Source organism: Neodiprion lecontei, chromosome 3 (genome assembly GCF_021901455.1).
Source record: "Neodiprion lecontei isolate iyNeoLeco1 chromosome 3, iyNeoLeco1.1, whole genome shotgun sequence".
Lineage (NCBI taxonomy): Eukaryota > Metazoa > Arthropoda > Insecta > Hymenoptera > Diprionidae > Neodiprion > Neodiprion lecontei.
In genome coordinates, this window is record NC_060262.1 from 15,265,729 (window position 1) to 15,280,403 (window position 14,675).

The following is a 14,675-nucleotide window of genomic DNA, read 5'->3' on the forward strand; positions in this document are numbered from 1 at the left end:
TTTTTTAGATGCTTGTGAACGAAGTGATGATGTATTTCTCAAAACAAGTTCTTAGTGAATTTTCCGTATTTCGCAATGCTAATCACTCCCGAATTTTCTTCATATACTTTTATCGGGTCACTAGTGTTTATCTTAAATACTTCCATCAATTCACTGATAACTTTCACTTCACTTACGGATTCGGATAGGGCAACATACTCCGCGTAGTTTGACGCCTTCGTCACACTTTTTTGTTTCCGTGATTTCCACGCTATAACGTTACCATACAATCGTATAACATACCTGGAGGTTGACTTCCTGTCGTCTACATCGCCTCCCCAATCCGCGTCAACAACGCAATCAACAATTCCGAATTCTTCATTCTTTTTATAGCATAATTTCAAATCTTTGGTTTTGGATGAGTATCTTAATATTCTAAGAGCATACTTAAAATGTGTTTTATCGTAACTGTTTTGAAATCTGCTTAAATAATCAACACTATTACTAATGTCCAGTCTAGTGTTTTCGCTAATATATAATAACGCACCTAATAAATTCCTGTATTCAATATCCTTTTCGCAATAATCGGATTTTGTTAATTTTAATTTTGTTTCCATTGGTGTATCAAACAACCTACTATTTTGTATTCTGTATTTCTCTACTAGGGCTTCAAAATACTCCGTTTGATTCAATTCCATTCTGTTGTTTTTGTAGTCGTACGCGATTTTTATACCTAAGTACGCTTTAATTTCCTTCAAATCTTTCATTTTAAATCGATCGGATAGTAAATTTTTTACTTTCTTAATTTTTGTTTTGTTTTTACAACACAATAAAGGCAATGGCACACAGGCAAGGATCAATATTATTTTTCTTAAATCCAAGTCTAGTTACAATTTCGTCAAAACAATTAAACCAGTCTCTCGGACTTTCGCTTAAACCGTACATAGACTTTACTAATTCGCATACTCGATCTGTTCCATCCTCATAACCTTGTGGTTGACGAATGTATACTTCGGCGTTCACTTTGCTGTTCAAGAACGCGGTCTCTACGTCCATCTGTTCAATTATTAAACCGTTTTGACAACAAAAGGATAATAAAAATTTTAAAGTTCCACTACTTGCGACGGGTGAATATATGTCGTCAATCACGTTTTTCTGCTGGAAAGCTCTAATTACCAATCTAGCTTTATATTTATCATTTGACTTTATTGTGTACACCCATTTTACATCTAATGCGTTTTTATCTAGGCAATCAATTTCCTTATCCACAGCTTTTATCCAGCTTTCACAATCCTTACTATCGATCGCTTTTTCATATGAACTAGGGGTGTCTATTTTACAGAAGTTAGCGTAAATTTTATTACCATCAGTTTCATGATATCTCACAGGACTCCTTTTATTACGTGAGGATTTTCCAATGGGTACTTCCTGATTTTTATTCTTGTTTTCGTTTGTGTTCTTTTGGTCAATTTTACTTTCCTCTTTTCCAATCGAACCTTCCCCCTTCTGATCAACTTATTTAGCTCATTTTCATCCAGGCTTTTGAAACTGTCATCTGACATATTGTTTTCACAATCATCAATTTTATCAGTAATTTCTATATTTGTTTCAGACTCATCGATTTACAAATCATTTTCTTTTGCCTCATTATTTTTATTCGTGTTTTCAGTGTCTACCGTATCATCGAGACTTATATATTTAACTCCCTTTTCGATAAATTCTACATGCCTAGTAACTATTACTTTGCCGTTTATTAGCACTCTATAGCCAACATTCTCGTATCCTAGCAGAATTCCCTCGTCTGCTTTTGCATCCCACTTTGAGCTTCTTTTCTGTTCTGGCTTTCTGACGAAAACTTTACTTCCGTATGATCTTAAATTTTCGATACTTGGCTTTCGTTTGAAAAATATTTCCTAAGGTGTTTTCTTTTCTACAGTGTTTGCCAACGTGCGGTTTTTAAATAAGTAGCAGCATAGATTATTGCCGGCCAATATTTTTTATCTACCTGCGTTTCTGCTAGTATACAATGCGCCTGATTCATTATTGTTCTATTGTAACATTCGGCGGTACCATTAAGCTCATGTACGTATGCTGCGCATCTATCTAGATTTATTCCTTTATCTTTTGTATATTTATACGGTTGACCTTTTACGTACTCTGAAGCGTTGTCGCATCTTGATGTTTTTACTCTCTTACCGGTGAAATTTTCACTTGCATTTACAAACTAGACAAAACACCCGTGAACCTCATCTCGCGTTTTGATGCAATAGGTTTTCGCTAGTTTGCTATGATCGTCGATGAAAGAGACAAAATATCGTTCACCGTTTAAGCCTGTAGTACTGAAAGGGCCACATATATCAGAATGTATGATTTCTAGTACTTCTTAGTAGTATAGCTATAAAAGTTCTACACGCAGATTCCTGTAACCGACACTTACCGACATTCTCCCCAGACTCAAACCCTTTTCCGCGATGACGTCACAGTCTGCCGTGCCAACTTAAGGTCAAAACCATGCAACCTTACCGACAGTTGTATCGGTCGACGGTAAAAGTCGCACTGCTTTACCAACAATTCTTATCGGTCGAAGGTCAAACTTTTCATCGTCCCGCATTCGTTTTCCACGATAGGACTGCTGATAAGTAACATTAACCACTCCAAATTCCTTTCCCACGGTAGGACTGCTGATGTGTAATATCAACCACCCCCACATTCTTTTCCCACGTTATCAACCACGTGACATTCCAAAATTAATAGTTCCGAGAATTGTTTTTTATCCACTCGGATATCGCTGATGTGTAACATCCACCACCTCACATTGCTTTCCCACGTTATCAACCACGCGGCATTCCAAAATTAATGGTTCTGAGAATTAATTATCACTTACTCGGATGTCGGTTTGATATCAACCACGTGACATTTTTTTGGCTTGTAACTGACATGTGAACTCAACGATGAATTTTGAACGGGTTCAGTCAAGACCAGAGTGCAAGATCGACCGATAGCCGCGGTACATTCAGAGCCATGGATCTGCGGAGTTGAGTTACTATCGCTCTAAGAATGCTAAAAGGTGCGCGCGCATACACGAACATACGTACAGCTGCCCAATAAAAAGGACGCTCAACACTGCAAACGATCATTAAGTCACATCTTTTCAAGTATACGTGAGGAAGAAGCTCAAGATGGGATCCGCGAAGTGTTTGAGATTGATCGATATTATGGAATCGGCGTACAAAATCTTGGACGAATCGTCATCAACAACAGAGATTCAGAAATGGATAAAATTTGGAAGTCAAAATAGTCGGCTTCTAACAAAATTTTGCGAAAGGCTTTATCGATTGGAGAAAAGACGATAATTATCACAACGATCGGAATCTTGAAAGCGCTTAACACAAATCGTACACCCTCGCCATCCGAACAGTATGATGATTTTGTAGCCAATTTTGAAGTATCAAAACGTTCTGTGCTGCATAGATTGCGTTGGGTATAGTATGAACGTCGCATCTAAGAGACACAGCTGAAGTTTTTTGCAAGGTTTGAAGCGACGGACAGTCAAAGTCCAGCATATCAATGATTTGAACTTTTGGGACAATTTTAAGCAACCAATCTCGCTTTTCTTCTCCTTTTACGTACACGGTTTCAGCTTTGCACAGCGTGTCTTCAATGGTCCACTCAATTTCCTCAAACGGTATGGTTCCACGGCTCCAAGGTAAACCGTGAAAATCGCGTTTTAACCAAGAATTTTGGCTTTTGTATTTGACGTCCAGACAATCCCATTCGTAAGGTGGCTTGGAGAAAAACATTGATGGAGATGCTTCCGAGTAGATTGAAATTATAGTCAATCCTTTCAATGTGAAGGTATTTTTGAAAGGTCTACGAAAGCCTTGTATGTCAACAATGAGCTACATCTTTAAACTGTGCGAGATGGTGGGAAAGGGTCAGCTTTTATACTAACTTTTTCACCCCACCACTGAGTGGGTTGTATTCGACAATACGATCGTAAACAATCAAGCAGTACGCCGATGTTTGAGCGGGAAAGTTGGCTTTAGCTTCAAATTCAAGACGGATGTCGGCAGGTCCGTACTTCAAAGATTCGTTTTGTTTTGAACAGTCGATAACGAATAAGGGGATGTCTCGAAGGAATTCACTCTTTGTCAGCAACGGCTCCGGGTTCTTGTCGTAGTAGGTAGCTTGGAAGTTTGCGTACATCTCGTACAGGAGCGCGTACAGATTACGACGCTTGTTGAGGTTCAGGTTATTGTACAGATAAGATTGAGAGTTTAAAAATAGCTTGGCGTCCGTGATATTGCAATGATCGAAATGATATGCGTTCTTGCCGGTCTTGTTCTTTCGACTTGTTTGGAAAGCCTGAATGACGTAACGAGGTTTTTCAAGCTGAGTGGAAGTTTTCACAGTCCGAACGTGTTTTGATGTTGTGGGAAGTAGGGGATATTCGTACAATTCCCAATTGCGGAAGCTCATCGAAATAGGCGGATCTCTCTGGATGAAATTTAGTAGGTCAACTTTTTTCTGATCCGCGAGTTTCAAATACGGTATTAGCTATTCCACTGCATTGATCGTGATTTTGAATTCCTCCTCTTGAGTTTGCATGATAGCGTTGACGTCAGTTTTTGATCTCGTCAAAATTAACTTATGTTTAGCGTTGACAACGATCTTGCGGTAGTCCTCAGCGAAACCCAATATCATGCTGAGCGGTTTTAGTACGTCAAAATTACCCTCGGCATCGGTTAATTTTTCCTTCTCTTCGACATCAAGCCATCCAGCGTTCTTCACAAGCCAAGTCTGACCAGGGTGCAGGGAAGCGTAACCCTTCATAAGACTTGTCAAGCCAACTTTCTTGCTTCTATCAACTGCATTAATTTCGTAGCGAATTTCTTTAAACAGATGACAGATCGCGTTGTTTACAAGCTGTGTGTTCACAGTAGCTGTACCATCAGGTTTGAGGAGTCGTCCATGGATATGTACCGAACTTTTGCTGGGTAATATGCATAAATGCTCATGCTGAACGGTGACTCGAATTTCATCGCTGTTGTTGAAAGTTGACGAGGTGTAAGGTTTGTGAGCGTGAATCTCGTAATGCGCAACGGATTTGTCAAAGACGACTGGTGTTTGAATGTTTAAGATTTCTTTCTCCATGGTACGTAGCAGATGATTAAATAGCAAAATCGGATTTTTAGTTGTCGGAAATTCCTCTTTCAAAAGTGGTCAGTTTCCGACCCAGAGCTATCAGAAACTCCACGTTTCGAGGTGTTCACGGTTCGAAAATCGATCGATGACTGACTTGATCGGGGCATGCCGACTTACTGATATACCTACTCTTTGACAGTCTGTTATATACAATTCCCATAGTTTATTGCTATTCGATATGTAGTCTTACAGTTATAACTTCTCGACGAAAATTAACCAGGTCTCCGTCTTGATCCACTAATCGGAGCTGAACGTGATCTGTGGTCCTGACGGTGATTGGAAGGTAAATGACGTGCAACGGTACTTCCACGATCTTATATCCCGGTGGGAAAGTCGGGAAAAACTCGTGAATAGTGTGTACTTTGTGTCCATTGACGTAGGCGCCCTTTCTAATGCTACACTCGACTCGCAACGCGTTGACCTTGAGTATAGTTACAGGCACGTCTAATTTGTCAGTTTTATCAACCTCCAATACACGTAGTGTGAATCCCAAAAGTTGAGCAATGGAATCATTCGGCTCAAAGTTGATCGTGTGGTTGCATGTGATTTCGCTACGTAATGTATTATCGTTGGGTTTGATGGCGAGCCCGATATCTGTATTTCTTAGCACGTTTTGAAGACACTTCTCTATGTCCTCGATCTCGTAGCTGCCGGTAGGTATGGTGATCACTTTATCAGCTACGTAAATTTTATTGTGACCAACATCAACGTTGGAAATCGAATTGAAGGTTAACAATTCTACCAAGCTAAGAGCATAACTTTCATCACGAGCAAGTTTGATCGGTGGGAAATATTGTGCCTCGAGAATCGAAGAGGTTCCCGAAATCGTTGACGTTAACGAATCATCAATGACTGCAAGTGGTAGACTGACTTTGACAAATTAAGCACCATGTTTATGTAGCGCACCACTTAGAAATTTCAGACACGAGTGTCCGCATTCAAATGTATCATAATCCTGGTACCTTTCATGATTGTATATGACGCTACCAACGCCGAGGTATTTTATGAGGTCTGAGGGTGGTTGAAGGTTGCCGAAACTGTCAAAGTAATCGATATTATTGTCGCGTTTCGTGTATGCAACCCAGTGTGGTCCCGGACCATTTCTTAGACCCGGACCGTCTTTGTCGTCAAGGTTGATTATAGCTGACTCGTTTTTCCGTGGACCGTTTTCGGGCATTTCGTTTCGCATGAAAACACCGCGGAAATGCGGAACCTTGAAGATTTTTGCATATTTCAACAAGTCCCAATCAGTCAACGCTCGACGTGGTAGCATCGCATCTAGTTTTTTGAAAGATGGAGAACAAGACCTGTTTTGTACGGTTTCATATGAAGCCCTTTGCCCAACGCGATAGCTTCCATAGTTTTGTCGCGTCGTTTGCTCTTTCTGAGTTCTCGTCTAGCAGTACTTGCATCGTTCACTACTTTTGCTATACCTGCCGCACCACCGGCTAACGCGCCTGCAGCACTAAGCCAGCCAGAATAGGAATTAGAAACGGTAGAAAACCACTGACTTTTGGAGGTACTGGTAGGACGCGAGGTGTTCGCACTTTACATTTTCCACCCGCTTTTTAACGGCGTTCTCAGCTCCCTTCAGCGCAGATCTGATAGCTACTTTTGCATCGTTGCTTGGAACCATAGAATGTTTTGCAGCATTTATAATTTTTCTCAAGGTCGCATTTTTTGATTTTCGGATTTCCATTCCGAGTTATGATTTTACTCTCATTGTATTAGCTATTGCCCAAGCGGCTGCCTTCTCACCCAAATTTGCGTCCTTTGCGAGAACCCGTTTCCAAGCTTTCTCAGCCAACATCCTATCAGCCTCGTTACCAACTCCGAGATTTTCACGATTCTGCGAGTAAGCAATGTCGTGGTCCTTGCAAGCTGCGTCGAGAAGATTAATTCCCGGATCACCCCGCGCGAGTCGCTTTGTCAATTTTGTACCGGGCCCACATTACTGATAACCAGGTACATGCAATTCGACTGTAAGGCTGTTGATGATTTTATTCACCAGACCCTTGCCACGATGTTGCCGTCTGCTGCTTCGTTCACCTCTGTACGCGATCATGTTCGTGCGTTGACTGACGAAAAATGCTTCAAAACGGGGTATTTATAGCAAATCCGATCAGTCATCTCCGAGAAGCGGTTTGAGAAAAAAACCTACTAAGCTTCACGTGATGAATTTTGACAAACTTTCGGAGCGAAATGTCAAAGGGCACAAACGGCACGGTGAATTACTCCCGAATAGTCTACGTGCAATAATCTGTGGGCCGTCGAATTGTACTAAAACTAATGCGTTGCTCACACTTATAACCCATACCAACGGACTCGGATTTGAAAATATCTCCATCTACTCGAAATCTCTCAACCGACCTAAATACCAATTGTTGAAGCAATTGTTGGACCATGTTGAAAATACGGAGTATTTTGCGTTTACCGAGCGTGAGCAAGTGATTACACCGGAAGAAGCACGGCCACACTCAATAATCATATTTGACGATGTAGCGTGCGAGAAGCAGGACAATATTAGAGCTCACCTTTGCATAGGTAGACATCACGACGTTGACTGTTTCTATCTCTGTCAGACGTACGCGCGTATTCCCAAACATCTCGTGCGTGACATCGTGAACTTACTCGTGTTATTCAAACAAGACAATTTGAACCTGAGACACGTATCCAACGACCATGGAAACACCGATATGTCTTACACAGAGTTTAAAAGTGTGTGCTCTGCATGCTGGAATGGTGAGAAGTACGGGTTTCTGGTGATCAACAAAGACAGGGAGCTCAACAAAGGACGACACAGGAGGTGATACGATTGTTTTGTTAGCCTGAAAAAGGAATGAAATCTAACGTTTTCGAGCGAGAGACGCAGTAGCGTTGCAGACTCAGTTGCGTCAACATGCAGAGCTCTGAAATTTCCAAGCAAAAAATGTCCTACATCAGATCGCTCAAGCAAGTGCTGCGATCCGTCAAAAACACAGATTGTTCAAGTCGGGCAAGGAATCTACGACTCAGAAATTGAGTGACGTTTTCAAACCAGTAGTGACTCCGTTGCAAGAACTCGTGAATGTTACAAAAGATACCAAACCTGTCAAACAAGAGGTGGAAGAAAATAAAGAAGAAATGGAGTAGATGGAAAATGAAACGAAAAATGAAACTGTCTCGGAAATGGACGATTCCTTTGCTTCAGCAGGAGATGAAACAATGGTAGAAACATCGGTCGAGAAAATCGAGGATGAGTATTTCGCACTGGTGAGAGATGCGAAGACAAAAGGTGAATTGGACAACGTGTACGGTGTACACAACCTCTCAAACGGACTAATGATTGGTGATTCGTTGATATCTTTTGAGAGTGACTACATTCGTATTGGCGATACGCTTCACCCGAAAGCGAAGGGTTTGCTGGAACTTTTGTTCAAAAAGAAGCCTGGCGGTTCTTCTGTAAGCGCCGGAGATCGGGAAAGTGTCAAGAACATAATCCTCGCAACGAACGCGCGTAAGAAGTATTACTCATCCGATGGGGCTGTTTAAAACGACAACAGTTACAAATTCGAAAGTGTCATTGTTGAATTGATGGATTATTCCCCATCACCTAGCCGAAAGGGTAAAAGTCTACTTTCACAAGCTACGATCACTCGACAAGGTGTTGAAACGGAATACGTTTTCTGGGATGATCCAAACAAGTTAGTGTCGCGTCTTCGTTTACTCCTGGCATCTTAGGCAGCGGAAAACCCGACTCACAATAACGAAATAATCTTCATTATCAGAGAGCTACGCGAAGCAGGAATCATTTATTAAGCGGCTTCCATCGTTTTTGCATTCATTACCGAAATGAGCGTCAACGTGTTTGGACGACATCTGGATAAAAACACGGCCGCGAGCACTCGCGGTCCTCCGGAAGTCGGAATTCAAATGACAGCGGACGGGCATTACGAAATACGGAACAAGAGACTGTGCAAAATCGCAGACCCCGCAGAGCCGAACAATGCTGTAGCTTTAAAAACCTTAAGACGAAAATTCAACGTACTGCAAAAACAAATCGACAACTTGGATCAAATGATTAAAGCTTTGGAGATCACGACGGAGGAAGCTTCGGATACCTTTTACACGAACTTTAAAACAGGCAGAGACCTGTCGATTCAAAACGCTGATAACATTTCCAAATTGGACACCAGGCTAAGAGCGTTGGAATATGAACGAGAAAAAGCAAGCACGGGTGACGGAACTGCATAAGCCTGCACGCCGGAATTACCTGCGTCGACGTGTAGACGTGCGCGGCATCAACGAGACCTGGCAGGCGGATCTTGTTGATATGACGTCATACGCTGGACAAAACAAAGGCTACAAGTACATGCTCACAGTCATTGATATTTTTTCAAAGTATGCGTGAACTGTACCGATAAAGAGCAAGTCTGGAGATGATGTTACAAAGGCAATGGAATCTGTGCTTGTTCAAGGACGGGCGCCGAAATATTTACACGTCGACAGAGGAACGGATTTTCACAACTCGAAATTCGAATCGCTTATGACACGTTACAGAATCAAACTTTACTCCACGTACAGTAATTTGAAGGCTTCGATCTGTGAACGTTTCAATCACACGCTGAAAGGTAAAATGAGGAAACGGTTCAGCATGCAAGGAAGCTACAAGTTGCTCGATATCTTCTCTGATTTGGTTTCGGCTTACAACAACGCCAAACACCGAACCATCAGAATGAAACCGTCGGATGTCACCGTTGCGAACTAGAGGCTGTTATTACGTCAGGCGTACGGAGGGCTTCGAGCGTTACCTACCATATCGGCAAAATTCAAATCCGGTGACAAAGTTCGAATCAGCAAATTCAAAAATGTCTTCGAGAAAGGTTACACTCCCAATTGGACGACTGAAATATTCACGATTAGTCGAGTGGATAATACTCATCCTGTGACGTACAAGCTCAAAGACTACCGAGATCAACCCATCGCCGGTGGTTTCTACGAACAAGAACTCCTCGAGGTGGAACATCCGGATATCTATCTGGTGAAGATGGTGCTCAGGAAGCGTTGAAGAAAAATATACGTTTAATGGTTAGGTTTTGACAATACATACAACAGTTGGATAAACGAATCGGATATGTAACATTTGAATAAATGAATTTTTTGTAAAAACGTATGTGCCTCTTTATTTTATACCCAACACATAACAAGTGTGCATCTTTTTTTTTTAGACAATCGACAGACATATGCATCGTTGAAAAATTTTTTTATTTCGGAGCGTTCTCATTCACTATCCTACATCATGGTAGTATTATAAATCACAAAGCTAAGGTGCAGGCTTGTAGCCCCACGGAAGCGTGTCGGTTGTGTTTTGAAACACGATCCGCTTGTCGTCATTTCAGCTCAGTGCCACTTTCTGCTGTTCTACAGTGTATACCTCGTGCTTTCGACTTATCAAATGCTGATTTGTAGACAAATTTTCACGGTTAAAAACACATTCTAAATAATCGTTGAGAATTATTTTTCTCAACGCTGATCCTTTGACACCTTTGGCACGCTTATTGTCTTTCTCATCTCCCAAGACTCGGAATGCGTACAATTTAGCTCTTAATCCTACAAATTCCAGCATTATTTTTCCGTTATTCTCATCTTTCATCAAGCCGAGAACTTTTTTGTTCGCTGGAGGCATTCCATAAACGTTGTCAAGCGGATAATCAGACGTATCGAATTTGTGCAAGTCCTCCTTTATATGTTCGTATATGTCGGGGACGGTAAAATTGTAAATCAAACTGTCGGTATCCACATACATTAATTTTGCTAGGTTGCCAAATTTCTGCTCAATATAATTATAATGAAAATCGTAGATATATGTTTCAGCCAGATCCATGATAGAGAAACCTGCATACAATGGTTTATTCGACCTGACTTTCGTCTTACTCATTTCGACGATAATTATATCTTTGTCGAAAACGGTGCAGCTGTGAAAATTGGGTTTGGCCATAGTAGCTCTAGCACCGTATCTTCCATCCCATTTCGTGATCAGCCTGACATCTCTACAGGGTGTCCCTAAATGGCCTCCCACGGACTAGCCTGCTTGATACCTCGTTAAAATCCAACCGAGAATTTCTTCTCTGGAAGCTCGTCCGACGCATAGTTTTTGAATTATGAGCGATAGCGCTAGGCCAATCAGTGCACTATTTCATCTAGATTTGCTGTCACGGAAATTGCTGTTTTGTTCGTCTTGGTCAATTATTATTATTCGTTTACGAATTAAATATCGGAACCTCCCCTCTCTCACTGCTGTACCCCTTACGCTTGAGGATGCGCTTCTGTTTACACACACAAGTGTGCGCTCATGGATGTGCGGCCGGCAGCGTGTGCCACGGCAACAATACCGAGGTCAGCGCCCTAGAAGGGGTACAGCTGCGAGAGAGGGGAGGTGCCGATCAACTCGAAACGAATTCGTAAACGAATAATAATAATTCACCCAGATAAACAAAACTGCAATTTCCGTGGCGGCAAATCTAGATAAAATGGTGCACTCTGATTGGCTTAGCGCTATCGCATATAATTCAAAAATTACGCGTCGGACGAGCTTCCGGAAAAGAAATTCTCGGTTGGATTTTAACGAGGTATCATGCTGGCTAGTCCGTAGGAGGCAATTTAGGGACACCCTGTATACTTCCGAACATTCTCCATTGTTTTGCCAAAAACTGCGTTGTTCATCAGTTTGTAAGAATTTTTCTTGAATTCGTTGTAAGATTTTTTGCGCAGATCGGTATTCAAATCTATGTATTTTTTGAGCCACGGGGTTTGTCTGAATTTGAGAACTCTGTGAATTTTGAGCAATTTCGAGCCTAATTGTAAACATTGTTCCAAAACGCTATAGTGAACAACGTAGTTTTCCTTGGAAAGTAGCGTGGGCGTTAATTTCGGTGGCCTACTATTCGAGATCGAAGGTATATAGTGCTCCGGACACAGTGGTAAATCCTTACGAATTTCATGCAGTTCCTCAGGATATTCCAAATTCACCTCCGGTATGTAACCAAACTCCCCATCGTCCGAGATGGTAAGAACATCGCATTGTCCGAAGTCTAATAACCATTCGAAGGAACTGTTTGGCAGAGCAAAGCTCATAGCAGCACTGTACAAATTATTAACGTCAAAGTACATCAGATAAGATTCTTCGACCTCAGGATCGAATGCCTCCCCCATGTACCTGTTGTTAGCCTTTGCGTATCTGTTCAAGCGCTGTGATACACCACTACGAATACCTTTTCCGATAAACATAACCATATCTATGTCGGTGAGAAGCTCGAGCTCGATGTCGGTACGGCTTAACATTGCATCAGACGACAGACCGGTCGCGGTGTAATAATGTAACGGGTCCAGGTTGTACGTTGTCCAACAGCTATGTCGAAAGTTTTGAAAAACGCCGGCTACTAAAAACACGTCCGTCTGTAAATACAAGTCCGAATACTCTCCCAAAGTTTGAACGTTAAAAGTTTGCCAAACTTCACATGCATGTGCATAGTCGTCGTCTGATATATCCCGATCATTTAATTTTGAGTAAAATTGTTGTTTGCATGGTAGCCGTCTGTCCTCGAGCTTCTCCCAACTGTCTATGTATTCGTACGGGAACACTCCTTTTCTGGTCAATAACTGAAATTTATCTGAGCTACGATAAAATTTCCGTGTGATTGATTTCTGATCATCGCCGAGATACGTTGCTAATTTCTCAAGACTACTGGGCATGAAACGGTACGAATCTACGAATCTAAACTTTATATCTGTCCCCTCGACATATTTTGTAAAACGAATGTACTTTTCTTTGTTTACGGGTAGAAGCTCAATTGTGCCCTCAAACGATGTAGCCAGTGCTTTGATCAGAAAATGTGAATCATAACCCGACAGATTGTGGAATATCACTGTGATAGTGTGCGAATTTTGGTGATTTAGATTGCAACCTCGATGAGCAGCACCACGGTACTTTCCCGTGAAATGGCAGTGATCACGTTGTTTCACGTCTGTGAGTGTGAACGGTTTCTCACAAATGTAACACACTGTTGTTGAATGAAATTCGTTGATTTGATTGAAATTGAGCGGTTCCGTCGGTAAAACAGTTTCGAAATGAACTTCTAACGAATGTGCCAATTCCGGTCACTCATTCACGCACCATTGAATGCAAGTCTCTCCACGATTGATTTTGAATTTCGAAAGCAGACCGTCAAACGCACAATGTAGATAGTAAGCTATACCATACGGAAGATGCTTTTGATAAACTGTTCTTATACCCATCTTTTTTAGCGTAGGTTTCAGTAAACATTCGAGATCTGCGTAAATGCAGAATGGAACGGTTTCTTTGTGCTTGAAATTTTTGAATTTCAGTATCTTCTCGTCCTCTATAGGTAGAATAACTTTGGTTTTGTTTGAATTCATGCAATCTACATTGTGCTTTGTTAAACATCTTTCAGAATGAGAGTAAGTCAAACATCTATCGCACAACCAAGTACGACCATTACGTTCAGAAATTTGAGAACTCGTTGATTGAGACAAATTTCGAATACAATTTAGATGAAAGATTCTATTTTTTTCATAATTTTCCATATCAACATCGTCATCGTCATCGTCAGTGATTTCAGTTTCTATCGCCAAAAGATAAATTACAGGTTCATCAGACTCATTCTGACTTAGGTGAATCGGTACTATTTCACTTTTTTTTTCCGATCACCTTGGTCTATACCATAAACGTTAATTGAAAGACCGTTAAGCTTCTCAACTTTTGAAATGGTGTTTTTGTCTAGAGACATAGGAAACTTTATACCATCATACCGTAGCACTGAGCTGAAATGCGGGTACGAGCTGGTCGCGTTCGGAAAGTTGTTGTCGGCTGGGAACAGAGCTGCGGTGACCGACCAAAGAAAGCAGTAAGAGTCGTTGTTTCTGATGTTTACCACAGCCTTCTTATTACTGATATGCTTAGGTAACGGGGTGTATGTGAACACACCCCCTTGTAGTGGCACGTACTTGTTGATATTCACAGTCAAATTGATTATTTCAGTCAGCGACCAGCCTGAATCCTTTTCCTGGAAATCTTCCACCTTTTTCAACAAACGCTCCATCGCGTTTTCGATGAACCATTCGTTGATATCTGTTGTCTGGAGGATGATTTCATTTCTCGTATTAAAAAATTTGATCTCTTCCACCGTGTGATCATCTTTTCTAACTTCAAATTTACAAGCCAGGATAACGTTGGCTTTCAAGCTCCTGTCTTTCTTTAAAGCGTTTTTTAGTCTCGTCACAGCTAGTACCTTTGCGTCTTCTAGAAATCTCTCTACATCTTTATGCTCCAAATTGACGATGGATCCAGTTCGAATTCTCCCCTCGAAAGCTGATTCCAAATTTTCCCAGTGAACTCGATCGCTTATTCTTACTTTCCGCGTACCTCTACCCGTTTTCTGGAGACGTTTGAATTTTTCCGCGAGCGCTTTCAAGAGTCCGATCGTTGTGATAAT